The sequence below is a fragment of the Anabrus simplex genome, chromosome 5, assembly GCF_040414725.1.
Source record: "Anabrus simplex isolate iqAnaSimp1 chromosome 5, ASM4041472v1, whole genome shotgun sequence".
NCBI lineage: Eukaryota > Metazoa > Arthropoda > Insecta > Orthoptera > Tettigoniidae > Anabrus > Anabrus simplex.
The window spans coordinates 377,785,962-377,813,073 of NC_090269.1; the positions used below are offsets into that span (position 1 = coordinate 377,785,962).

General features: G+C 40.7%; 1 long non-coding RNA gene across 1 annotated transcript; it reads left to right on the forward strand.

The window, feature by feature from the left end:
- The first annotated feature begins 1,466 nt into the window (after window positions 1–1,466).
- On the forward strand, window positions 1,467–25,485 carry LOC136874946 (uncharacterized). The gene is made up of 3 exons (XR_010860322.2): window positions 1,467–1,493; window positions 6,037–6,219; window positions 25,391–25,485. It is a non-coding gene; the product is annotated as an uncharacterized lncRNA (long non-coding RNA).
- The last annotated feature ends 1,627 nt before the right edge of the window (window positions 25,486–27,112 follow it).

Below are 27,112 nucleotides of genomic sequence, written 5' to 3' on the forward strand. Positions count from 1 at the left end.
CCAAAGCCCTTATGAGAAAAGGTGATGGGAAGTGGAATTTATAAGAGGAAATAAAATTAAAGTTCAAAGTAAACGTAAAGCTGTGTTCGTTGCGCGCGTGAATACCTCTGAACGCGGCAACACTGCGCCCAATTTCACCACCCGGCCTGCTGTTAATCGCACGGTCCGGCGAACACAAAGGCTCCTTTCAATATTACTCTTCATAAATTAAACAAGGAAAATATTAGTATAACTCGAATTTCAATAGGCCTATAGGTTCGTTTGTAATTAAAGTCTAAACTCGAGTGTCCATAATAAAAAATCCGACAGTAAGTTACGCCTTATACCATCAGGTGTCTGTCAATGAAAGTCCCGTTAAAATCAGCCCAACCGTTTTGGAAATTAGCCGGAACAGACGGACAGACAGACAGACATGGTAAAAATTGGTTTTTAGTTATAAGTTTGTATATACTTTAATATAAACTTAGTAGAATGCATTTATTTTGACATTACAAACAGACAATTCAGTTTTATTCATTCTTATACACAATAATAATAATAATAATAATAATAATAATAATAATAATAATAATAATAATAATAACAATAATAGTAATAATAATGAAAATCATTATATTAATGTTATTAGCTTTCCGTCTCATTGGGTACTTTTACGGATTTCGGAGACATCGTGTTGTCGGATTGTACTCTCGCAGGAGTTCTTTTACGTTCCTGAAAATCTAGCAACACGAGGCAGACGTATTTGGGCACCTTCAAAAACCACCGGACTGAGCCAGGATCGAACGTGCCATATTGGAGTCAGAAGGCCAGCGTGTCAGTAGTCTGACCCACTCAGCCCGGCCATGTGTTGAAGAATAATTTAGTTATCATAAAGACCATTTTAATGTATCTTAATCAGGACGATTTTTTCTAATAAGGCTGTAGTTTTAACTCATTTTAAAACTGTGATTTACTTTTTGTAGTAGACTTCTGTTTTGTATACTCAGTACTTGCAAATAAAATAAAGTAAGATAAATATTAAAATTTATAATTATTTCTTTTTCGAATAGCAGGTACACTAATATGTACCGCTGACTCGTGCGTTCATCGCCATCAGCCGTCACTGTCATTCTTGGCTGTCAGGGAACCACCATCTCTGCCCATCGCCTCCTTTTAGTTACAAAGCTTGCAGAACGAAACAAGAAAAATGCCGAAGCAGTGTCGTAATGCAGTAAACTGATAACATTAATGAGGTGTACGAAAAAACTCGGTACGATCATGCAATAAATTTATTTCGTAACGTGATAAAGTTAATGGTTATATTTTCAAGAATAACTTGTAGGTTTTCTAGCAGTACATCGAGATAATATTGTTCTCTTATCACAACGTTTTTCTCGCCCTTTCTTTCATTTCTTAACGCAGGTTCTTGCCTCCGCGATCTGTATATAAGAGGTTGTCTCCAGTCCTTCTGTACATCAAGAGCACCATGAAGATCGCCCTCTGTCTCTGCCTGGGTAAGAAATTTTACCGTTCATTCTCAAAATATCAATAACTTGTAAAATTCTCTTCTCCTACAGAATAATGGGAGTTTGGTGAGATGTTAATTATAACGATAACTAGTGGACAATCACAAAATGGCTAGGGGAATGTTTCAGGAAATATTATCCTTCGAACGGAGAAACATTGTTTTTGCCCTCTTAATACGTAATAGTAAAGGGAAAACGAAGAAGAATTTCGATTTTTCGTGGAATGAGTGTAAGGGTAAATGAAGAGGAGAGCAACGTAGGGTTTGGAAATAAAAGAATTGCCAGGCGTACATCACTCTAACGTAGATCACCGTCACGATCAGAAGGGGAATTGATGATGATTATTATTTGCCTTTCCAAGAGCGAGTTGATGACAGTAGGTAAGAAACCTAACAGAATTGAATGTCAAGTTGGGAAGACAAAGCTGGAACAGGTAGATAATTTCCAGTATTTAAGATGTGTCATCTCCACCATTGGTAGTAGGGCTATAGTAAATGATATTGAATCAAGGTGTGCTCGTAGTTGTGATCTACAGTATTTTGTAAGAAAAATGTCAGCTCACGGGCGATAATATCTTTACACCGGTCTGTTTTCAGACCAACTTTGCTTTATGGGAGTGAAAGCTGGGTGGACGCAGGATATATTTTTCAAAACGTAGAGGGATCGCACATGAAAGTAGTGAGAATGACCTCTGTTACAAACAGGTAGGTACAATGAAGGAGGGAACTCGTGAGTGATACAGTATAAGTTATTCATGAATTCGATGGTTGAAACTGTACGCATAATGTGGTGGGGTCATGTGAGGCGAATGGAGGAAGATATGTTACGAGAAGAATGGAGTCGGCCATGTAGGGTAAGAGAAGTGGAGGGAGACCGAGAAGATTATGGTTTATAGATACGAGGTACAGAAATAAACGAGGCCTCAGAACTAACGTACGTACAGATATGACTTTGGAGGAGGTTTTAAATTCTCCGAGGCTTGCAGATTGAATGGTGAAGGGCGTAACGGTCTACAATGAGGTGTATTTAATAATAATAACAATAGTATTAATAATAGTAATTTATTTCTATTATAATAACAATTTAACTTACGTCACATACGCAAGCTGAAAAATGGAAATAGATACAATGGCCTATACAACATGATGGTGGGGATTATTGATTTGTAATAATGTTATTTGCTTTATGTGCCACTCATTACTTTCACGCCGAAATGCCAGACTAAATACCCACAGGAATTCTTTTTAATGCATCGGTTATTCTCGCGACTCGAGACTGCTGTACATCAATTGCCATAGGACTGAGGTGGGATCGAAGCCACGCACTCTAATATCTGAGCCACTCAGCGCGGCCGTTGTTTACAGGGGAAAGATAACCACCATCGCTTATCGGAACTAGAAACCAAAGAGGAAAAGGACCAAATCTCGAGAGAATGAAGGGAACGGCGAGGATACGATGTTCATGAAAACGAAATTTGGCTACGCTTATCTAATATCTTCAGGGTTGGAAGAGTTTTATATATTTTTCCTTTTGCTAGTGGTTTAACGTCGCACTGGCTCATCGATATTTCTCGGGGACGCAATGATAGGAAAGGGCTAGGATTAGGAAGGAAGTGGCCATGACATTTGTTAAGATACAGGCCCTTCGTTTTCCTGGCGTGAATATAGGGAACCACGCAAAAATACCTTCAGGCCTTCGGACGCTAGTATTCGAACCCGCCATCTTCCGAATCCAAATTCACAGCTATCCGACCCTAACCGCACTGCCAACTCGCTCTGTGGCGTTAGAAGAGGACCAGAGTTCAACAAGATGTGTCACTTTGGAAGTACAAAACATAAGGTAATTGGGAAGGCGGAAGTGCATACAATGCCACTCCAAGCTGGCCATGGCGCTGAAGAGAAAGTGAAATATGATGATCACTGATCCTCGGATTTCTAGGTGCTAAAAATGTTACTTCGGGGGTCTTACGCTGTCAAATGTGGAAATGTAGGTTAAAAATAAGTATTTTAAAAGGTATTTATCAATTAGAATTTCATTTTCTTCCTTTTTTCCTTTTCTTTTGTTATTTTCTTAATCAGTTTTCTGTCAAGGGCTGTTTCTTCCCTCGGACTCAGCCAGAGATTCCACATCTACCACCTCAAGGGCAGTGTCCTGGAACGTCAGATTTTAGGTCGTAGGATGCTACTGGCGAGGAGGACCATCACCTGCTATGCTGAACAGGGACCTTGTGGGGGTCGGGAGGATTGGAATGGGAGAGACATGAAAGAGGGAAGGAAGTGACCGTGGCCTCAAGGTAGGTACAATCCCGCCATTTGCCTGGAGGAGGAGTGGGAAACCACGGATAACCACTTGCATGATGTCTGAGTTGGGAATCAAACACCCCTCTACTCAGTTGACCTTCCGGGACTCAGTACCAGTACCAGTACCCTCGTACCACTTTTCAAATTTCGTGATAGATTCGGGAATCTATCTTGGGCCTCCCGGGATGACAACTATTCACACTAACCACTACACGACACAGGCGGACAGTAGCGTTTTTATTTTGCTAAATATAAAACAACTCTTTGGAGTGGGAGGGGAATATAAAACAAATATCACACTGCTCGTTGCTACAGATGGCCACATTTTATAATGTTACCATCCGAAGTGAAGTGGGGGAAGCTCCTGTAACCTCTGTTTAATTAAAGACGACTTGGAAGCCGATAGAGAGGCAGACTGCGTACGTGTACTGCTTGAGGTTCTCAAGGAAATGATTTCCGAGGAGTGTGGTTCACAGTTTCCCGATTTTAAGATTCTGTTCGGATATTAATTCAACATACTGAAAACGAGTTGGCAAATATTTTAATTTCTATGAATAAATAGACAGCCTTTATATTCGATTTAGGGATAAAGATAGGAATTATAGAAACAAAGTCAAATATAGGTTCTTACGTCAGTTTAGGCATTTTAGGCACTATTTGATCACCGCTTCTAGCCTTATAAATGCATAAAACGTGTAAATACAACTCCATTATAAGTTAATTCCTCATGAATAAAACAGGTATGTGCCTAAGATCCGAGTTCTAATGATAACACTAATTGTTCGAGAAAGAGGAAGAGGTTTGGCCATTCGAAGAATGAAGATACTGATGGGAGCAAGGGAGAGATAACAAAGAGCATAGAAACGAAGAACCGCCTGGGTCTGAGAAACGTTACACCATGAGCAACACATGCGAAATAAATCAGAAAAAGACGGGAGAGGATTTAGTAAAGCCAGGAGCCTGGACGACACTAACAGTTACGGACAACATATTGTCAATGCATTTCGCCAATTTTTAAACCCTGTAGGGATATAATGTATAATATAATAAAGAAACGGATTGGAATTCATTTAGAGGATCGATTAACCTAAAATTATCGAGAAGATGTACATACAGCCGAATTAGGAGATAGTTGACTTCAAAATGAGTTGACTTTCGTCAGATGTGTTGTTTACGAAGATAATGAATACAGAAGATGGTTTCCGACTCGCGTTTTCACCGTTTATGATCCATAGCCGTGATGGTAATCAGTTATGTTATCATTCAGGTCACCTATATTAAATTAAGTCCGTAGTGGGGTGTTCAGTGTTGTACACTGAAGCTCAGGTTGACTCCCTGAATTAGACGGCGTCGAGAACTGGGAATTTTACTGCCAGGTCTTTCTCCATTGAAGACCAAAATGGAAGGAATGTTCAAGATTCCTTCGATTCCACTACAAATTTTACTTTAGAATATTACTTTAATACTTGTGTTCGTTACAGTTAGTCTCAGAGAAGAAAATGTTGATATATACGGCAAAATAAATTATGTATTTACTCTCCGTGAATGTTGAACGTTTCGTCGTTGAACCTAAAGTGCTTTCTGCCACATAGTTTGTGTGTTATTACTTTCATTACATTATGAACAAAACTGCATGTCATTGTGAGGTTAGTACATGAAACCAGTGACAATAGGTTTAAGGATTTCTTTAAATACCTTTTGTACTTTAAGAAAAGAAATTTGATATTTACAAAATTAAATTTCTGGTTATCTATATTTATTAACCTGCACCGTAAGATATTGTTCACAATCCGAGCATATCTTAGAACTTCTTCAACATATTACGTACACGTCCGTAGTGTAACAGTTACTGCTACTAGTCATCATTCTTGGAGGGCCGGGTTCGATTCCCGGTGCTATAAGTGATTTAAGGAGAGCAGGAATGTGTGATTAAAACAATAATTGATCCTGAGAAGAATACGAAAGCGCGAGTTATTATCTGCATTTTTGATAGGAGGAATGGAGTCTATACAGTAATATTAATTTCATTTTTTTCTATGTATAAAATGCAGTGAAAGGCATCGGAGTACATGTGGGATCATGAGCAACCAGTTTATACGATCAAAATATCAACATTCGCCCGTTAGAGGGTAAAATATTTTAGTTCCATAAAATTAGTGACTAGAATGTTGCCATTTCTTCCTTTTGTTGACACAGGCTCTAGTTACAACGATCTCTTTATTTTATCACAGTTTCATTTGCGTTGCTGGCCAGCGCTCCCATGGCCCTCAGCAAAGACCTAGGTGAACTTTGCGACATGAACTGTCCTGATCTTCCTCTCAAACCGGTATGTGGAGTTACGAAGAAAGGCACTCGGTCGTCATTCGGAAGCGAATGTTATATGTGGCTTTTCAACTGTCTTTATCCAAAACATGGTAAGTATTATATTAAATTAACATTCCTGCATTGTTGGTGACAATAATATTGTTTTAAGGGAAAGTATGAGTATAAGGGGGTAACAATCGAACAGCAATACGAAAACGCAAGGCTAAAAGCAGACAGGCTACCATGCAATAAAATTCTTTTCTGAGGTGAACAAAGACCGTTAGTTTTATGCATTTATTAGAATAATAAAATTCATCGGCCCCTCTTCCTAAACTCTGGTAATATAACGAGATGTGTAGTTACGGGCTAGAAGATAGCAGGCATTTATTGTGAGCGACACTATTAATTCGTTATGGATATCCTGAAGGAAGCCGTAAAATGGGCACAGATACGAACACATGCCTTATAACAGGAGGTGCACACACAGGCCTAAACTGGTACCGCGTAGACTGAGAACTTCCCGCTAAATTTTAAGACTAGGAATAGCTCATTTGGCAGGAGAGCGGTCGGATATATGATAGAGGACATTGCTCGGGGCTTGCAGTTTTTACCTGCCATTGCATGTGTGCTACGAAGCATGAGACACGTATCAATTAGCTATCTGTCTTCCCATGTCCTAACCACAGACCATTATCTCCTCGTCCTCCTCCAGCCCAGATCCCTACTGAATGCTTTAACGCTCCCATTCCATGCCTCAGCAGTCTCAGTAGAGCAACTCGATCTTAAGATCGTGCCGCATTATTTCCTGTCATTTCACCGACCGATCGATAGGGTTCAGAGGAGCGCGTACTACATGAACTTAGGAACAAGATGTGCTGCTTACTATAATTTATTTTCAAAATCAAGATAATGAAACATGAACCAAAAATCTATAACAGTGAAAATGTTATGAAGTGTCGTTAAAAAATATTCCGTCACATTACCACTTGTGAACGTTGAAATATCTCAAAATAAGTTATATTGGAACATTAGAAGTATTTGAAACGTAGTAACAAAATGCGTATAGCCAAACCGAAAAATTCAACACCTGAAAATCGGGTAACACTTATCGTATGCTGATTATAATAACAAATTCATAGGTCCAGGCTCAAGATTTTAGCCACTCTACAGCACGTTCTAAACGATGAAACAGGTCGCTGGGGATTCAAGAGTAGACAATAAGAACGAAGTGCAGGATGACAAGGGTCCATGATCTGCTTCTCTTCACTTTATTCACACACTGGAGAATCTCAGAAATTGCAGCGTCCATGCCCAGTTCTCAGTCTGTTGAGGCGACACAATAGTTTCGTGGAAGGTCGAAACCGTTCATTTTCCGAGTTGTATTTAGCTCAGGCTTATTAGATTCAGTAGTTGAATTTGACCACTAATAATCCCTCCAGCACTGTTTATTGCCCTGCACGTACCTCCGGGTGGTGCTAAGCGAGCAACAGCGACATAAGGTAATACAATCGAAAGGGTTAACACTGATCTGAGATTTAACTCACTGATCCGTGGAAAATCTGATCTTCAGCAACTAGAGTTTAAGATTTACATTTAATTGAGATTGTCCACCAGAAGAATATCCTATCGGATACCGGGAACACTCTCCGAATCGACAATCCAACGAACCTAGTCATACAGCAGTGGCGCTGAGTCGGTTATTAAGTTATTAATTCAATGCATGGTGCTTCCTACAAGTTAATGGAAATTATCAAATACGAAACAAAATAACGCCATGTGTTGCCATATTCTGACACCGTTATGTTGCAGACAATTCCCTATGCAGAAACGAGCATCAACCCTAAATATGTGATCATAAAGAACCAAGCGGAACTGGATCTTGTAAGATCCCTCGTTAGGTGTTCTGAAGGAAGAAAACTGCCAAAATGCAGGAAAATATTAATCCAAACGTGCGTTTTGAAGAAATGATACACACTGAAGCTAAATTAAAAAAGGGAAAATCACTTGAAACATCTTCTTACCGAACCAGCTTTCAGGTTAAGAACGCTTTATTACGTGACGTTAACTTATATTAAAGTCGACAGCTTATTAGAAAATATAACATGGCATTCTTTCCATATATATAAGTAGTATAATGCAGGGATTCTGCCGCCTCCTCCGCCGCCCGCCTCCTCCTCCACCTCCTCCTCCTGCCGCGGGAAATTTGAATTTTTGGCGGGAAAATTGAATTTTGGCGCGAGATTTGAATTTGTAAACAAAGCCACGTGCTTTGTGACAGCTGTCATCGACAACAACGCATCGCTAACCTCACTGCCGCCATCTTGACGGGCCTAAACCTCAGTGGTACCAACTTAACCTAACTAGCATGAGGTAAACAAAGCCACGTGTTTTTTGACAGCCACGTGCTTTTTGACAGACAACAACGCATCGCTAACCTCAGTACTGCCATCTTGACGGGCCTAAACCTCAGTAGTGCCAACTTAACCTAACTAGCGCGAGATAAACAAATCCACGTGCTTTTTGACAGCCACGTGCTTTTTGACAGCCACGTGCTTTTTGACAGATGTCATCGATAACAACGCATCGCTAACCTCAGTACTGCCATCTTGACGGGCCTAAACCTCAGTAGTGCCAACTTAACCTAACTAGCGTGAGGTAAACAAAGCCACGTGCTTTTTGACAGCCACGTGCTTTTTTGACAGCTGTCATCCGCCATCTTTAAACAACAAAGCACTGTGCTGCCCTCTTGCGTCACCTGTCATCGGCAGTGCTGCCATCTTGACGGGCCTAAACCTTAGTGCTACCAACTTAACCTAACTAGCGCGAGGTAAACAAAGCCACATGTTTTTTGACAGCTGTCATCCGCCATCTTTAATCTATAGAGCACAGTGCTGCCCTCTTTAGCTACTTACCTTTGAAATGTGGTGGCGGATAATTTGAAAAATGCTTTTTGACAGCAGCCATCTTTGTGCACCGTGCTGCCCTCTTTAGCTAGATACCTGTGGTGGCAGGCAATCCCACATGACAGCAGCCATCTTTAATCAAGAGAGCACTGTGCTGCCATCTTTAGCTAGATACCTTTGAAATGTGGTGGCGGCAAATTGAAAAATTTCACGTGCTCTTGTTTGGAAACAAACTCACGTGCTTTTTTGACAGCTACCATCCGCCATCTTTAATCAACAGAGCATAGTGCTGCCCTCTTTAGTTTGAAATGTGGTGGCGGCAAATTCCACGTGCTCTTGTTTGGAAACAAAGCCATGTGCAGCTGTCATCCGCCATCTTTAATCAACAGAGCACCGTGCTGCGGGCAATGTCGTCAGCTGTCATCCGCCATCTTTAATCCACAGAACACCGTGCTGCCCTCTTTATGGCTACTACCTTAAGCACGTAGTAGCGGGTAATTTGAAAAGTTCTGTTAGCTGTCATCCGCCATCTTTGAGCACCGTGCTGCCATCTTTAGCTAGATACCTTTGAAATGTGGTGGCGGCAAATTGAAAAATTTCACGTGCTCTTGTTTGGAAACAAACTCACGTGCTTTTTTGACAGCTACCATCCGCCATCTTTAATCAACAGAGCATAGTGCTGCCGTCTTTAGTTTGAAATGTTGTGGCGGCAAATTGAAAAATTTCACGTGCTCTTGTTTGGAAACAAACTCACGTGCTTTTCTGACAGCTACCATCCGCCATCTTTAATCAACAGAGCATAGTGCTGCCCTCTTTAGTTTGAAATGTGGTGGCGGCAAATTCCACGTGCTCTTGTTTGGAAACAAAGCCATGTGCTTTTTTGACAGCTGTCATCCGCCATCTTTAATCCAGAGAGCACCGTGCTGCCCTCTTTATCGTAGTAGATGTAAATTCGTCACCTGTCATCCGCAGTGTTGCCATCTTTAGCTAGATACCTTTGAAATGTGGTGGTGGATAATTTAAAAAGAGAAATTCTACAGCAGCTCTCTGTCGACGCTAATTGCATAAGATGGCGGCTATACATGACTCCTTAAGGGTGCTTACGCAAGATGGCTGCTATACACAGGTTCTTATGAGACGCCCTTGGGATACTTGCGCAAGATGGCAGTTATACATGGCTCCTTATGAGATGCCCTAGGGATGCTTGCTCAAGATAGCGACTGCTCTTATGGGACGGCTTAAGTGTCCTTGCACAAGATGGCTTGAGACGCCCTAAGGATGCTTGCGCAAGATGGCGGACACAAGATGGCGGCTATACACAACTCCTTATGAGATGTTTTAAGGGTGCTTGCGCAAGATGGTTGCTACTCTTATGAAGAAAGCTAGCTTAGAGGCTAACGTGTCGTGCTAGTTCGATTCATTAAATTTAGGGCATAAATGCAAAATGTTAAATATATCGAAAACGGTGCACCGTAGAGCAAAACGGACAAAATTTTTCTACCTAATACCAAGGTTCGCAGTATGAGAAACAAGAAAACTATAGTCTAATGATGGGATCAACGGTTCGGTTCCTACTTAGGCCCTTTGGCATTTGCTCTGTTTTAGCTTGTATTGAAGCGAGTCTTTGTAACATGATCAGGTCTAGCTATGGTAGAGAGTATAACGTACCGTGCTGGTTCGATTCATTAAATTTGGAGGCTTAAATGCAAAATGTTAAATATCTCGAAAACGGTGCATCGTAGAGCAAAACAGACAAAATTTTTCCGCCTAATACGTAGGTTTGTAGTATTAGGAACAAGAAAAAACATAGTCTAATGATGAGATCAACGGTTCGATTCCTACTTAAGCCCTTTGGCATTGGCAGCTATCTATTTCTACAAGATGGTGGCTGCTCTTATGAGACACAAGATGGCTTGAGACGTCCTAGGGATGCTTACGCAAGATGGCGGACACAAAATGGTGACTATACATAGCTCGTTATGAGACAGCCTAGGGGTGCTCGCACAAGATGGCAGCTTAGAGGCTACTGCGCAAGATAACAGCTGCTGTTATGCATGTGGTGGAGGGCAATTTGAAATTCTACGTGCTTAATCAACAGAGCACCCTGCTGCCCTCTTTAGCTGAAATGTGGTGGTGGATAATTTGAAAAATTCTTTTGACAGCTATCATCTTTAAACAATGGCGACTATACATAGGCTGTTAAGGCCTTATCATTCTCCTCCTCCTCCTCCTCCTCCTCCCCCCTCCTCCTCCTCCTTCTCTACCTCCTCCTCCGCCTCTTATGTCAAGGCATAGCTTTATATCGAAAAAGTTTAAACCTGCATCGCGAAGGCAAGCGTGTGCAGCGATAACATTATTGTGCATGTTTAGACATTCGAAACATAAGAAGAGTAGAATCAAACGCTGTACTCGATACGACATGTGATCAGAACATTGATTGATGCGTTCAGAAAACAAAATAAGTGATCAAGACTAGAATCGAACACTGTACTCAATACATCATGTGTTTAGAATATGTCAGGGGATACGCTTGTTCTAAGAAGATCAGATTGAAACATAACAAGACTAGAATAGAACACTGTAATCGATGTTGTTAACTTCAACATGTGATCAGAACATTGATTGATGTGTTCAGAACACAAAATAAGTGATCATGACTAGAATCGAACACTGTACTCGATACAACATGTGATCAGAACATTGATCGATGTGTTCAGAACACAAAATAAGTGATCAAGGCTAGAATCGAACACTGTACTCAATACAACATGTGTTTAGAACATGTTAGGGGGTACCCTTGTTCTAAGAAGATCAGAATGAAACATAACAAGACTAGAATCGAACACTGTAATCGATGTTGTTAACCTCAACATATGATTAGAACATTGTTCGATGTGTTCAGAGCAAAAGTACAATTTTGATGATTTGCTTAGTGTAAAATCAAAAACTATGGAAACACACTGTGCACATATCGCGTAGCTAACTCGCTCAGTAAGCAATATTGCAAAACTACAACTTCAATGATTTGCATAGTGTAAAAATCAAAAACACACTGTACCCATACTGCGCAGCTAACTCGCTCGGTAAACGATATAGCCAAAGTATAACTTCAAATTATTTACCTTCCATCATTCGTCTTGTGTGAAAATCAGTCGAACAAGTTATCGCATAAACATGGCTGAAAAAAAATCGTGATAGGGTATGGAACCCAGGGGTTACATCTTATCAGAAGGGCAAAAAGGATGAAAGGACTCTTCCTCCTCCTTACCGCACATTCCTTGTAGGGCTAATTGGCTGAAGGGCTAATAGGCAAAAGGGCTAATGGGCTACAGGGCTAATGGGCTAAAGGGCTAAAGGGCTAAAGGAGCAACAACCTCATCGATCGCTATCAGCAAGAACGCTTGTACTTTGTTAAGTGTAGAAAATTAATCTTTATTGGTAAATGGTTTTATGTTCAGAACAAGGAATGGAACCTAGGGGTTACGTCTTACCTAATAACATCCCTGAGGTGCGATGAGTTACGTTTTTCGAACTAGTGTTTGGAACACTGAACTTTTCAAGATGGCAAGAGTGAGGTTAGCAATGTTCTGTTGTTGGATTTTAAATTCTACGCTACAACATGCATAAGGTGGCAGCCTTGAGGTTTACCGCCGTAAAGATGGCAAGAGTGAGGTTAGCAATGTTCTGTTGTTGGATTTTAAATTCCCCGCTATAACATGCAAAAGGTGGCAGCCTTGAGGTTTACCGCCGTAAAGATGGCAGCAGTGAGGTTAGCGACGCTCTATTGTCCTTCAAAGTGAGGTTAGGGTTCGTCAAGAAGACAGCTGTCAAAAAAGCACGTGGCTATGTTTACCAAACAAGAGCACGTGGTCGTGACGTCACGGTCACGTAGTATGTTGCCTCAGCATGTAAAGTTCAATGTCTACACCTACGTAGTTAACACTCTGCTATGTTCACAAGATTTTTTACACATAACTATTCTTTATGCTTTAAGTTCATGCACATAGGCTATGCTAAGATAGCTGCACAAACACATGCGAACTTTGTACATTCTAATGGAATAAGTTTAGTACTGCGTGCATCATGGATACATGATGTGTGCACGCATTTAATCTTGACTATACGTAATGCTGCTGCTTTGTTTACAAGATTTTTATACATTGTTATACTTTATGCTTTAAGTTCGTGCACACACAAGCGATAGTCGCACGCTCTGGCAGTAGTTGTCTTGAAGTGGTATAAGCTCATCTCTGTCAGCTTATCTAGGTTGCACACTGCGTGATATGAATTTCATAGAGCGCTTCTGAATCTTGATGATTTCATTACATTTCAAGAAGGATTGGTAAATAATTCCCGTAGATCTTAGCGGTGATTATTGTTTTAAAGGACGTACAACTATCTGGGGGGGGGGGGAGAAAACGTACCTTCACATCATCACTTAGAACGCCTTGAACGGTGTGGATGGACTAGTTGCCTGCTCAACTCCCACCCTTTCCAGTGCAAGGACACCTGTGTTATCGCTGCTGTAGAGCGGATTGCGGCCTCCCAAGGATGAGTATTCCTGCTGTATGGATTACCATGTGAACGACTTGTCCCACAAAAGAGATAACCATCCCTAGTGAAATCTAATCAGAACGGGGATTTGGTAAAGTTCCGACACTTCGAGAACGAAGATATCAGTAAAAGGAGGGAACAACCATGAAGACCATCATGATGAAAATTTTCGCAGACCCCCAAACCTAAGAACGTTTGGGACGGAAGTGATAGGTCGAACAAGGCAAGTCGGACAGGAAGGATGAATGTCAGGATCTATGCATGATTAATTGCAAGAAATATCGTGCTCAGCTAAGGAACTCGTGGCCACTAACGCTTGCTGTCTAGTTGAGACCATTTTCGTCGTGTCACCTATTGATTTCTGCATAAGATTACAGATGAAAAAACAGTTAATTTTACAGTAAAGTAATAACAATTTAAACTTCTTCGAATATATGGTTATTTTTTCCAGTGAGGCCTATACTTCTGGACATGATCGTAAATGCGCTGAAGTCTATACTGTCGGACACCTTGGTTAGCTAGTTTAGTCCCGCTGGTCGAAACATTTTTGCCATCGGAATGTTGGCCGGCAGAGCAGGGAAAGTGGTGGTATACAGTTTCAAATCACCAGAAGCGTGGATTAAATACCAATCCTCTCCGCAGTCTAATATGTACTGAGAGTATATGGGGCTGTTGATGGTGATTTGTCCGTCGAATGGGGACGTACAGCTTCGAGCAAACCCATTGGTGTTGATTGACAGGATTAGGCTACGTGCCGACACCGGGTTTCACACTGTCCCTTCCTCATTGTCATCTTCATATCACATGTGGACGAGCAAGTCGCCTATGGGAATCAAGTAGAAAGGCCTGCACCCGGTGAGCAGAACATGTCGTTGAACTTTCCCGGCACTTAAAGCAGTCCGATTAGTAAAATAAAGTAGCAGAGGGTCCGAATTTTGAATGGCCAGTAACATACTATTCACGCAAATTATTTCACGTTATAGGGTTCCTAACGATCCTCCGTGGCTCAGGTGTCAGTGCGCCGGTCTCTCACAGCTGTGTTCCGTGGTTCAAACCCCGGTCACTCGATGTGAGACATTTGCTAGGCAAAGCGGAAGCGGGGCAGAGTTTTCTCCGGGTACTCCTGCTGCCCCTGTCATCCTTTTTCATTCCATAAACACTCTCCGATATCATTTCATCTGTCACACATTATTCATTGCCCCGGAGGAGTGCGACAGGGTTCGGCAGTCGGCACAATTCTTATCCTCATCACCAGACGAGGACTTCATTTATTCCATTCCTGACCCTGTCAAATGACAGAAAGGGGCTGTGGACTCACATTTACATAGAGGTCATAAACATTTCTCGACACAGACCTACAGTGATCCTAGAATCAGAAATAGCCGGTGGCTGAATTTTTAGAAAATTTATTCTTAGGTAATTCCAACCAATTTCTCCATCAGTGTTATTCACTAAGGGGAGAGAGGTATTTCTGTGCTACAGTATAAAGCATTTATTTCGAAATATTGTTACAGCGGATGTTTGAACTATAAGAAAATGTTACTAACATTTATTCACGACCTCATTTCGTTCTCATTTGTATGCCATGTATTCTAATGCTTCTCCCATAAACTCAGAAGCTAACTTAATACAATGTTTTGAATTTTTATATTTCCGATAAGGGATTAATGAGTTTATATAAATGCATAACTTACTATTTTACATTTTTGAGAGCATAAGTGGATCATTAGGAAGCAATGTGAACTTATAGGTCGTAATTCAAAGATGAAGTGAGTTGTATAATGCAGTTTATTAAGCCTGGTTATTAAAGTATTAAACATGGGGCTCCTGCTTACAGTCTAAAAAGCTGTCAGAAATTTTACAAAAGTGTGATGAAAGGATCTTCGGGGAATGATGACGAAATTACGACACATTTAACGTATAGCATGTTTATGAAAGGAGGCAAATTTTGTAAGGTGCAGTAATGATGTAATTAAAATTTATATCGGTAAAATCTCCTTATGGGTGACTGCGTTAAAATACATCCATGATATCCCGTACCTGTCGTACGTAAATTGTAGCCAGTCGCTTTCTACTCGAGCGCGTGGTTTGGTGTCAAGGTAAACCTACCTCAGTATGTCCGTTGATTCCACTTACTTTTGCGAAGATCCTCGCTTTTCACTATCCTGTCCGACCTCCCTTAGTCAACTCGTGTGCTCTTCCGAACCCTAATGGTCTTAGACTTGCGAGGCCCCGTGAGAGCTTTCCTTCTTCACGCCTTTCCATTTTGCAAACATCCACTGTTCCAGCCCTTCAGGGAAGGAACTCAGTGTTGAAAATATTCTAGGGATAAAGCTACGTATTTTAGGTAAATGTAATAAATTATAGGAACATATTCTTTATACATTCCTAAAAATTACAATCCTCTTCTTAACCCTTAAATGAAAAATGTATTATTTCTTTCAAATACTATGGTTTTTAATTTCAAAGGCAATAATTGTATATGTGGGCGTCTAAAAGCCAAATAATATGTAAAAGTACACATGTCAAAATATTTTGTTATTATTTGGATCAGACAAAATGTTAACGTGTTTGAATGTTTTACATACTGGTATATGCAAAGCTACTGTAGCTACTGCCACATTTAAGTCTTCTTGCTCACGAATTCGGTCAGCTAAACAGCATTTGTATTGTTCTAACTTAGCTGTTCCAAATTTACACCACTTCAGCTGATTAGCAAGAAATATCGTAAAAAAAGAACATTGTTCATTTTTGCTACACTACCAACACCTAGCAAGTTCGTCTGCAAGGTAGAAGTAAATATACACTGTGCACTCGTAAGGCAGATATGACAAGCAAGTAAATTCTCCTTTGCACATATACAATGCTGTGAAATTAAGGGTTAATCATCGAATGCAATGTATGCACTACGTGCGATCTTCAACGTGATAAAACACCACTTCGATTTAAAAGTACGTTCCATCTCGAACAGTGGCAGAAAAGTGAACTATGGTTACGTGTTGCCTTATTCTACTTATTATCTTCTACATCCAGTGCTGGGGCAATTTCTAAGAAAACTTCTTACGTTTCTTCATCTTCCGTTCATATGATTCCAAGTACCGTTTTAGAACATAAAAAGGAATGGCGCTATGTGTGTTTAGGGTACTGAATTTGTAATTGATTTTCGTTCTTTCTCCACTTTTCCAAATGCAAAGGACACGCTAAACATTTATTACGATGTGCCGGCACGATGTCATATCCGGTCGATTAGATTCGAAGTTTGTCTTTTCTACTACTACGACCTCTAATGTGAGTGAATGATGATGGCACGTGGTAGAGTGATGATTGTTCACTGGAAACTCAAGCATAGACGTTCGATTAAATTAGCAGTTTGTCTGTTCTACCAGTACGAGCGCTAATGTGAGTCAATGCATTGTTACACTTAAGCACCCCTACGAGCGCGCTAATTCAAATCAATGCAGAATTCCACTTAATCCCTTGTAACTATAGTAGGTGTGAACACTTTTCAACCAAATAAAATAGCGTCCGAGGTTATTGAAACTAGGAACACATTACAGAAATAATTGTATAAATTTGTTAATTTGATTACGATTTGGATCAACAAGAACACGAGTAAAGACACAAGCGATTATAGGCTGTTTTTCTGGAACTGCATTTAAGGAAGTGATTTTCAAATTTTGTTTTTTAGTTTGATAGAACTATCCAAGACTCAAAATGTGAAACCTTTATGGACACTCTAACCCTTCAAAATTCGGCACAATAAACTGCTTAAATTAATGTCTTTAGTATACTAGTGCTGATGGCTTTACGTCGCACCGACACAGGTAGGTCTTATGGCGACGATGGGATAGAAAATGCCTAGGAGTGGGAAGGAAGCGGCCGTGGCCTTAATTAACGTACAGTCCCAGCATTTACCTGGTGTTAAAATGAAAAAACCCGGAAAACCATCTTCAGGGCTGCCAACAGTGGTATTCGAACCCACTTTCTCCCGGATGCGAGCTCACAGCACCTAACCGCACGGCCAACTCGCCCGGTTTTTGTACTATGGGGACCCTACTTTGTCTGTCAAGGAATGTTTTCAACACCAATACTTTAATCGGACCTCTGCCTTGTTTCCTCTGATTAGTGTTAATAGAGGATGGATGGCAAATTGTACTTCCTATTAAAACAATAATCACCACCACCACAACAGCCTTCATTCACTCCCTCCATCCACCATATCGAAGTTTCTCTCACAGAGAGAAGAAGCAGGATGATTTTTAGACTTGCACCTCTAACGGGTATAAATAACGATTTTCACTGTAATTCATCGTGCGAGCTCACCAGACCGTGTGCTCCAAATACTCCACTTACAAGTAAATGTGCAATTTTCTGGAAACTTAGAGCTTGGAGGAAAAGGAATTACGGTTATATTTGTAGGAGGTTTAATCCTAATTCATGTCATGTATGTTTCCTTCTAGATACGATTAATAGTTCACTATTAGTTGCGCTAAAACATGGATCAAAACACGCAACACTGCTAGGATTTGGAATAAAACTTAAAATGAATTCTCCGTTTGGTAATGAATTCTAATTATACTTCGTGGATTGCATTAATGACATCACTAATAGTTCAGGCCGCGTATTAACTGTGAAGGATCCACAAAGCAGAGTGTCTCCAAACTCTCCTCCTAGCTTAAAAATACCTGTTCTGCCAATAAGCTAGTAATTGTATACAGCCTTATAAGCGTATTCGTTATTACTACTGTAATTTTTATAATTTTTTTCAAATAGTTCATGTTGCACAATTTAATGTTAGTGGGTTATTGTTATTTCAGTTATCGCCTTCTCTATATATGACCAGTTGTGCAGAAAGGGACCTAAAGTAACATTTTTCATTTTCAGGATTTTTCGTGCTTCTGATATTGGCATAAGTTACCAAGCGTTTTTTAAATTTTTAATTTTTCTAGGTGCAATACTTCACAGTATAGGCTATTCATTATTAAGCAATCTTTATTTTGAGAAAGTCACAATTACAGCTTTAATTGATTTTCTTACCAATAGGGAACATGCATGATCCGGGGTTTTAATTAAAAATATGCTAATCTGATTCAAAATTTCATGCAGAATTCAAAAATGTGATCAGAATGTACAAATAATAACTCCAAACATGATAAAAATCTACGAAAGTGTCACGTCACGCAAGTACGCGATCTCATTGGTCTGACGTCATCGTACAGGTTGACGGAATTAGCAGACGAAATAACACATAGTGCGCTGTGAGAAGCAGAATACACTTCGCGTATTTCTACTTTACGTTAGTGTCTAGTATGATTAAATTCGAGGTCTATACATCGGATAATAATCTGAGTGGTATATTTTAGACTTAAAATGAATCCTGCGCAGACAGTGAGGCAGAAAACTTATAAATGGTGTAGAGTTCCGATGTGCAATAGCACATCGCATACCATACCAAACAAATTGTTTATACATGTTCCAAAGACGCTAAAACTAGGAAGAAATGGATTTTGGCGAGCCGGAAAAATGCTGGTGATATATCGGAAAAGTCTACAGTTTATTTTTTTGAAGATTTTAACGTAAGATGAATTTGTTTGAATTTTCAAATCATTTTTCCATGTCAGCTGTTCTAGTGGTAAAACTTTAAATTTTAATGTATGATGCTTTATTTAAATGCTTCAATTACATCTTGGAATATGAAAGTAATAAACAGTGCATTAAATAATGCTGATTATTAAAGTATTCTCCAAACCTAACCTATGTTTTGGGTGATCCATGTCAAGATAATAAATCAAAGGGGTTATGAACCATTTTGACAGCTCTAATTCTACCAATATATCTTGGCATGGGACAGTTATGTATGTCTTTATTGAAGAGCTTAATTGGTAAATAAATTTAGGCCATATCTAAATACTCTATAATGTAACAAAGAATAGGGGTGTACATCATGAAAGGAAACAACGTGAATTTAACAAATGTATAACTCTACACAAAACCAATGCTTGTTTGTTGGGGTCTTATAAGTTAACAATGCTCAATTATAATAATTATCATAATATTAATGAAATAAATAACATAATTGCACACAGGTGAAAATAGTGATGTAGGTGTTTAAAATATTATCCAACTTAGCCTAAGTTTTAGGTTATACAAGCCAAGTCAATAAACCGAAGGGAACAAATACCGCGCGAGAGGCCGTGCGGTTAGGAGCGCGCAGCTGTGAGCTCGCATCCGGGGGATAGAAGGTTTTGAACCCCACTGCTGGCAGCCCTGAAGATGGTTTTCCGTGGTTTCCCATTTTCACACCAGGCAAATGCTGAGGCTGTACCTAAGGCCACGGCCGCTTTGTTCCCATTCCTAGGCCTTCACTGTCCCATCGTCGCCATAAGACCTATATGTGACGGTGTGACGTAAAGCAAACAGCAAAAACAAAAAAAAAAGTAAAAGTCACAGCACCCAAAGACATTCCTGTATTGAGCGACTAAAATGTCACCAGGACACTTTTCTTTCCTGATATGCTCAGCTTGTTAAAAGCCAAATGTAATTAATGTTATTGGCTTCACGCCCCGCTAACTACTTCTACGATTTTCGGAGACGCCGATGTGTAGGAATTTAGTCCTGCTGGAGTTCTTTTACGTGCCAGTAAATCTACCGACACGAGGCTGACGTATTTGAGCACCTTCAACTACCACCGGACTGAACCAGGATCGAACCTGCCAAGTCTGAACCACTCAGCTCAACTTGTGAAAACTAGATGAAGTCATATTTATCTTTATCATGTTTAACTTTTTCCCTCCACAAAGATATTTAATTCTCTTTCATGGGCCCCGGAAGTGGGTAGGCCAGTTGCCCCAACCATAAATATATATTATTTCAGAAATGATAGGTTATAGACCTACAGTACTATGATCTTTCTTTCTTTCCTTCTTTCTTTCTTTCTTAATCAGTTTATCCTTCAGGGTTGGTTTTCTCTCTGACTCAGCGAGGGATTTCACCTCTACCACTTCAAGGGCAGTGTCCTGGAACGTGAGACTTTGAGTATGGTGATGAAACTGGTGAGGAGGGCCATTACCTCGCCCAGGCGGCCTCACCTGTTATGCTCAACAGGGGCCTTGTTGGAGGATGGGAGGATCGGAAGGGATAGACAAGGAAGAGGGAAGGAAACGGCCGTGGCCTTAGGTGCCTGGAGGAGAAGTAGGAAAATACGAAAAACCACTTCGAGGATGGCTGAGGTGGGATTCGAAACCCTTCTACTCAGTTGACCTCCCGAGGCTGAGTAGACCCCGTTCCAGCCCTCGTACTATTTGTTTTCAACTTTCATGGCAGAGCCGGGAATCGAAACCGGGCTTCCGGAAGTGGCACACATTAACCACTACACCACAGAAGCGGACTAGTACTATAATGCTACCTATATGTTTATGTTAGTGCTGAAATCCGATTTCTTACTTTACTAATGCTGAAAGCCCGAAAATGTAATGTTATTCTTTAATAGGGGAATCAGTCTAGAAGGAAATGTTGAAAGTGATGTGATTTCTATCCAGGTTCGTTGTTATCCTAATATTATGGGTTACAGTACATTGCACATATATAAAAGACGCCACTTACAAACTTGTTTGTTATCCGCTAATTTCTGCGGCCACAAAAGTCACATTTTTCAAGAATGATGACATCTACACATGGTAGATTGTCTGACTGTGCTGTTTTGAACCTTTCTTCTGTCATTTCGAAGTTATTCGCGATCACGAATAATAAACAATCGGCTTTTAGCAACGGCTGGCTGATGCACAACGGCTGGTAGAGCTCCATGCGGTACTGGATCGTGACGTCACAGCGCGCCGCTTACGTCAGAGGCCGTTTCACTCGCCTTGCGGAAAGGCACTATTAAATATTTTTTTAATGGTAGAAAACAAGGCAACATACCACAATGTAATACGTTTACGTACTATTTCATTGGTGTACTTTTCAAAAAAAATATTTTTGAAAATGATGCATGTTCCCAATTGTACCAAGATTTACTGACATCGAGTGGTGAAGACTCCAACTGCTGCGTAAGTTAATTTGTTAAGAATTCCATAGGTAGTCCAAGATGTCAAAAATAGAAATGCAGTTTTTACACCCCTGACACCTTGGTACAGCTCTGTGCAACCGGGCACATATTTTGCTATTAGTACTAATACATTATTGAACTTTCCAGGTTTTCTGTTTTTTTTATTAGTATTATATAATAGTATTTTTGATGTGGTAATTCGTAAATGCAATGGTTGGATGAATAAAGGGCTTAAGACGGTAACTTAGCACAAATACGTAATATATATGGAGTGGTACAGCTGCCCTATTCATCCAGTTTTATGCAAGACACAGATTACAGTCTAACCTATGAACATTAACTTCGGCTACTCACGGCAATGTCTGCTCTTACTGCGCTTTCTATAATTCGTTTATTCGTATCAAGGAAATCACAATTAAAGATAAAGTATCGAATGATGTTTATCATCATCATCATCATCTGTTTACCCTCCAAGTTCGGTTTTTCCCTCGGACTTAGCGAGGGATCCCACCTCTACCGCCTCAAGGGCAGTGTCCTGGAGCTTCAGACTCTTGGTCGGGGGATACAACTGGGGAGTATGACCAGTACCTCGCCCAGGCGGCCTCACCTGCTATGCTGAACAGGGGCCTTGTGGAGGGATGGGAAGATTGGAAGGGATAGGCAAGGAAGAGGGAAGGAAGCGGCCGTGGCCTTAAGTTAGGTACCATCCCGGCATTCGCCTGGAGGAGAAGTGGGAAACCACGGAAAACCACTTCGAGGATGGCTGAGGTGGGAATCGAACCCACCTCTACTCAGTTGACCTCCCGAGGCTGAGTGGACCCCGTTCCAGCCCTCGTACCTCTTTTCAAATTTCGTGGCAGAGCCGGGAATCGAACCCGGGCCTCCGGGGGTGGCAGCTAATCACGCTAACCACTACACCACAGAGGCGGGAATGATGTTTATAATCCCAAAAATTCTGTCTCCTAGAATCTTCATGTACAGAGAATATGATGGCTGAATGTCTACACGGCGAACGGCAGCTCGTGATAGCCGAGCGTTCTTGAAGTTGGAGGAGAAAAGTTGTGTTCCTTGGTCGGTGGTTCAAGTCCGATATAGGGCGACTTTTTATTTCGTTGTTAAATGTTCGTGTGAGTCGCGTTATTGAAGACATATCTAGATTTGATCAATTCTCATGTAACAGTGCTCTGTTGTGTTAATTTCCAGGTAGCTCTTAAAGGAGCTATTTGCAGTAAAATAAGCTATTATCAACCGAGGTGCATTGGGCTCGTGCTTGGCCATTCGATTAATGAAGAAAATGTTCGAAATGACTACCTCCTTCGTTAATGCACATCTGAGCACGGTAGAGGCGAGTCATTCTTGCTTGCTGAAACGTATGTGGTGCAATCTGCCTGTACTTCGGTATAAAAATTTCTATGTGCTTTCTGTTTCTTGCGCCCTATGTATAACACCCAGACGTTCTCCGATTCGAACGTGCACAGTTGCTTGGTGAATTGGGTGTGTCATAATGCTGACAATAAGTGCACTGCGCTTCATTTGTTGTAGTCGTTTGTCATAAAAATATCGCATTTTATTATTCATTTCTGATATATACTTTCTTTCTAAATACGAAAATTGACGTTTGAGACCTACGGACGTAAAACCTTAATAAGTTAAACCTTAACTACGAATATCATAAGAGTATAAAAATGAAAAGCTCGTAGCTAAATTCGAACTCTGCATCCGTCGGAAAAATCACAGTCTGGCTGCGATTAGTACCACGTAGCCACTCCAGGCGAAGGAGCGTATGTCCCGTATATTTGTACTAATGGAATAATCTACACTATCGCTTCGAAACTGATCTTATATGTTACAAGTTTCTAATTCGAATGCGCTGACAGGTTTACCTTGCTGCAAACAACACAGTATGTTAGGTATCATGCCTCTCTTAAACCCTGATAGTTGCAACCATTCCCTACGAGTTGAGTAGGTACCTATTCTTATTCCTTAATCAGTTTAACTCCAGTGTTGGCATTTCTCTGCGACTTAGCGAGGGATCCTACCTCTACCGCCTCAAGGGCAGTGCCCTGGATCGTCAGACATAGGGTTGGAGTATAAAACTGAGGAGGAGGACCAGTACCTCGCAAGGCGCCCTCACCGGCTATGCTGAACAGCGGCTTTGTGGGGGATGCGAAGATTGGAAGCGATAGACAAGGAAGGGTCAATAAAGCTGCCGTGTTCTTAAGTTAGGTACCATGCCGGCATTTGCCTGGAGGACATGTGGGAAACCGCAGAAAACCACTTCGAGTATGGCTGAGGTGCAAATCGAACCCACCTCTACTCAGTTAACCTCCCGAGGCTGAGTGGACCCCGTTCCAGCCCCCGTACCACTTTTCAAATTTCGTGGCAGGGCCAGGAATCGAACCCGGGCCACCGGAATTGGCAGCTTATCACGCTAACCACTACATCACTGCGTACACTTATTACTTGTTTAAATGAGTCCAGCATTAAGTGGCTATAATTATTAGGTCTGCTTTTTATAACTTCCTTAGAAGAATCAGGTTTTCGTAAAGGATGCATATGAGAGTACGAAATGAAAATTTTTAAGGCATAACTCAAAAATTTTCGAACCCTGACTGTTCCATGGAGCTTACCCAGATACATCGAACATGTCTAATTCCGTACATCTACTTCCTGCTTGAATGTCTAGCTCTTACAACTCTGTGTTCACGAGGAGAGCGAGAGTGCTCGCTTAGTAAAGTTACAGATGTGCTCCAGCCTTATGGTCCAATTTTTTGACTTTATTGAATACTGTAACACTAGTAATTACATGGCGTCAGCTATCACATCTAACTGTAAATCATTTGTGTGCCATGCGCACGGTAGGACTAGGAGACATATAATTCCTAGCAGGTTGCATACGTTCGGGAAAGCTGTGCCACCTGTTATGTCTACTGTATATTATATTTAATTTCCTATCCACAGGCTGGTTAGAAACAATACCGACAACGCTCAGTATTTTTTGTGGAAGTAGAAGGTGTTTTCAAGCGGGAATCTCTGTTCGGAATTGCATGGATTTCCGGCTGTAGGTCGTCAAAATTTAGTAACGCCTCGTGTAAGGGGAAAGGTGTCTGCTTTCCAAATCTTGTCGAGAAATCCAGTCCACCCAGCAAGACCGTCGTATCGTGCATTAAGATTTTCTTATTACGGATCCACTCACAGACCAAAACACAGTGTACGTCAGTCTCTCTCTTCCTTTCTCTTTTCAATTTGCTTTACGTCGCACAGACACAGAGAGATCTTATTAGCAACGATTTGTTAGGAAAGGGGTTAGGAGTTGGAAGGAAGTGGCCATTACCTTAACTAAGGTAATATGCAGCTACAGCCCGAGAATTTACCTGGTGCGAAAATAGGAAACCACAGACAATATTCTTCAGGGACGTCAGTGTCCACACCGCCGCTGTAGGCTCTGTACTCAAGGAGGAGGTCGATGATTCGAAACACTTTTGTAGTTTAATGCACGATGTGACGTTCTTGTGGGCCTGGTGATGGTCTGTTGACAAAATATGGTGCACACATCCTTCCCAATGTCGGAGACGATACCAAACTATGACGTCCACAACGCCCAAACAGAACATAGATCTCCGTTTGAGATCACATCACTTTGCTATCCTACACAACATACTATGCGATGTTGTTTGGAATTATCTGTATATTAATCTTAAATAAACTGACTTTATATGATCAGTTTAGACGAATACATAAAAATCAATCCTCAGGTGACCTCTTTTCTTTATTTTTCAGAACATATGTTTGCCAGCAGTGGACTATGCAGCCCAGGTGACGAATATCTATTTCCCTTCCAGGCCGTTCTCCACAAATAACTTGATCGTTATATAAATAACATCAAGTGACTTTAATTCTGTATTAAATTCTGTTTTTGGTAGTAATAAAGTGTCTTGGAACATCTGAGATAATAATATATAAACTTAATGAAAACCTTCTGCTCTTTATATGACGCCCTATCTATGGACGCAATGAATGTGAAATAGGCCCCCTTCCAAATTAAATTTTCGGGGTCCTCAAATAAAATGTAACATGAATTTAATGACATTCGGTGTATTAGCAAGATACATCAACAAATGTTAAATATTAATATGTAATAGATTTTATTTGACTGCCTCCCTAGTTTAACGGCTGAGCTGCTGAAGTCCCATCCGTTCACCACTTAGGTCTTCGTACTTAACTATTTAATTTCTGTACCGGGTGGTACACCTCATCCCCATGCGTTAGAAGAAAGCACCTTGAAGAACGCTATCTGACATACAAAACTTGAAACACCTAGTGCAAGAAATGGGACTGATCAACAGGTGTCACTACTAAAGTGGTAGAGTGATGTGTTATTTTAAGGTTTCCTAAACTGACTGGATTTCTTTATTCTTTCTGGTGTACTACAAGTTGCAACAACTATTTCAGGAAGTGTAGAATATTCGACATAGACGTCTCTACTTAAGAACTGATGCCATGCACTCTGGTGCAAACTGATATAACTAGAAATGTAATGAAATTTTGTGTTCATACGTTTTCTGAACTGAATTAATTTTCCTTACTTTTGATACTTCAAGGTTTGAAACACTTCTCACTTATCCCGCCAACTGGGGATCTCAATCAAGAAGAAAATTCATGTATTTATTTTTCTACCAATAACAGGATTCTCGTATATATTCGACTGTCCAATAAAACTTAGAGGGTGTGTCCGAATTTAGTCCAGAACCTTCTCGAACCTTCCTCTCGGGTAAAGTGGCTGACGCCTTTTCGAGCTAACTTATCTTTCTGATCGTCGCCTTATTGAGTGTGTGTGCTAAAAGAGGAGGCGGGGGCCTCATTCATCGGCAGACCGAACACCAGCAAGGTAATGGCCACAATATTTCTAACTCAGTAGTTGTCCCCGCAAGCAGACCCGAGGGGAAGGTTGCCTTCTTTAGTAATGTAACCATAAATTTTCTAAAATGTAAATTTTCTTTCTGCTCACATAATAGTTCAAGTTAGTCTAAAGTACTTAACTGAAAACCTGGGATAGTGAGTGTGTTACCCTCTCGAATTCCCCTCAATTAACCTTGAGGTGACTATGATTTTGTAAGCGTTTTCGCTTTTAAATTGTAACTTAGCTTGTCCATCTAGTCACATCAGTAGTTCAGGATTAGCCTCTGCATCGTCGGGCTACAAGCCCAAGTAGGGTTTTAACCTCTTGATTACAAGGAGCGCAAGTGCCCGCCTTCGTACATTTTGTTTTTGAGGCCAGTAATTCAACCTGTAAATTTACAAAATGCCCAGTAGAATGGGTACCAGACACCCCTATGTCAAGTTAAAAATCTATTGATATGGTCTTAAAATGATAGGTTGTGCCTAGAGGGGCTGAAAGTGTGAATTTTAATGAGCAAGGACGCTCTAATCACCAATGTAAAACTTAAAGGTTGCTTTGAGTAGGCTGTAAGATGTTGGGAGCGTAGTCTCTTAGGTTGAATT